Source organism: Enhydra lutris, unplaced genomic scaffold, assembly GCF_002288905.1.
Source record: "Enhydra lutris kenyoni isolate GAN:26980312 unplaced genomic scaffold, ASM228890v2 scaffoldscaffold34, whole genome shotgun sequence".
Classification (NCBI taxonomy): domain Eukaryota; kingdom Metazoa; phylum Chordata; class Mammalia; order Carnivora; family Mustelidae; genus Enhydra; species Enhydra lutris.
The window spans coordinates 27,639,037-27,641,413 of NW_019154118.1; positions in this window are offsets into that span (position 1 = coordinate 27,639,037).

Genomic DNA, 2,377 nt, shown 5'->3' on the forward strand with positions numbered 1-2,377 from the left:
ACTCCAGAAGAAGAGGAAACAGAGAGGGGAGCAGAAGGTATATTGGAGAGAATTATTGGAGAGAATTTCCCTAATATGGCAAAGGGAAAAAGCATCAAAATCCAGGAGGTGCAGAGAACCCCCCTCAAAATCAATAAGAATAGGTCCACACCCTGTCACCTAATAGTAAAATTACAAGTCTTAGTGACAAAGAGAAAATCCTGAAAGCAGCTCGGGACAAAAGTCTGTAACATACAACGGTAAAAATATTAGATTGGCAGCGGACTTATCCACAGAGACCTGGCAGGCCAGAAAGAGCTGGCATGATATATTCAGAGTACTAAACGAGAAAAACATGCAGCCAAGAATACTATACCCAACTAGGCTATCATTGAAAATAGAAGGAGAGAGTAAAAGCTTCCAGGACAAACAAAAACTGAAAGAATTTGCAAACACCAAACCAGCTCTACAGGAAATATTGAAAGGGGTCCTCTAAGCAAAGAGAGACCCTAAAAGTAGTAGATCAGAAAGGAACAGAAACAATATACAATAACAGTCACCTTACAGGCAATACAATGGCACTAAATTCATATCTCTCAATACTCACCCTGAATGTTAATGGGCTAAATGCCCCAATCAAAAGACACAGGGTATCAGAATGGATAAAAAAACAAAACCCATCTATATGTTGTCTACAAGAAACTCATTTCAGACCTGAAGACACCTCCAGATTTAAAGTGAGGGGGTGGAAACAATTTACCATGCTAATGGACATCAGAAGAAAGCAAGAGTGGCAATCCTTATATCAGATCAATTAGATTTTAAGCCAAAGACTATAATATGAGGAAGGACACTATATCATAATCAAAGGATCTGTCCAACAAGAAGATCTAACAAGTTTAAATATCTATGCCACTTATAAGTTCACCTAAAAACATATATAAAGGACACTGTGAATTTATTCCTAAGTGGTAATATTTAAAAAACTATCAGAATGTTGATATATTGAAATTGAATATCTTTTTAAAAAATTACCAATGTATATCTGCATCTATGTATTCATTATTTTAACATTCAAACTGCAAATGAAGGCCAATTTACACAAGCACTAAAAAAAAAAAGCTTTACTTTGTTTTAATCTTGAGAACAATACAATGATGTAACAATATCCCTTTAGAATTGAGAGTTATAAAGAGGGAAGTGTAAAACCATGTGTTCTGTGAAATGATTTATGTTCTCTTTCCTCCATCCTGGTGCCTCTCTCTCTCCCCCTACATACACAATCTTACAGATGCATTTAGAAACATAACCATGTATGATACTCTATGACCTGCACTTTTCTTTTTTTCAAAATAACTGCTGAGGATTCTGATGAGTAAGGCAAAGAGTGAGAGCCGGTGGGGGAGTGAGGGGCGGTAGGGTGTGGGCAGGGGGAAGCCATCCAGGACTGACTGGGGGGCAGGGAGAGTCCTCAGGCTGTCCCTCTGTCCTCCTCATTGAGCACCTTATATCTCAGAGATCCCGTCTTGGTCAGAGACGCAGCTCTTACTGGCACCCCAAGTGCAGCCCTCTGGCCAGCAAGAAAGAAGAAGACACAGAAGACTCGGGCCCCTTCCCTTCCTGAAAGCCAAGAACCATCACAGAGTCACAGAGTAACTCGGGGCAGCACAGAAATGGAGAAGTTAAGTGTTTGTTCCACGTGGCCAAAGGATGGCTAGCTAAGAACATGGAGTTTCGATCATGAAAGGGGAAAAAACAGATATTGGGGCTCTCCACGGTCTCTGCCAGAGACAGCTTCCGTATTTGATGGCTGCTTAATAGTCTATTGAATTGAGGTACCAGAGTGCACTTTACTAAGTTAGGGGATTTCCATATTTGTCATTATCTTATGCAGTTTTATAATAAAAATTTCCTCATAAATATATCTTTAAGTTTCTCCCTGATAATGTTGTTGGGATAAACTCTCAGAACTATAATGATGGGGCCCAAAGCATTAAAATTGAAATTTTCTAAGTAGGCCAGTGCTCGGAAAATTGTCCAAACGTGTACTCCCCTTGAGCTGAATGTAATATGGGCCATTTTCCTGTATTTTCACCATCATGATACATCATCTGTTTTGTTCATTTATCAGGCCAAAACCAAATTATTCTAATTTTTGTTTGCTTTCTAACTTGGTTATGCATCCTTTCCCATGCTTATAGGTTACTGTATACAAGTTAAATGTTAGCTGTTAGCTTCATCTCCGCCCACCAGCTATGAGTTGGGTAGTCACAACCTTACAGGAGCTGCTCGCTGAGCCACTTCTATGGCTTCAGATCCTATCAGGGCTGTTTCTCTTACCTGAAAGGCCTGACTGTACTTGAGAATTTGCTGACCCCTTTGTCTGAACCAACCAGCC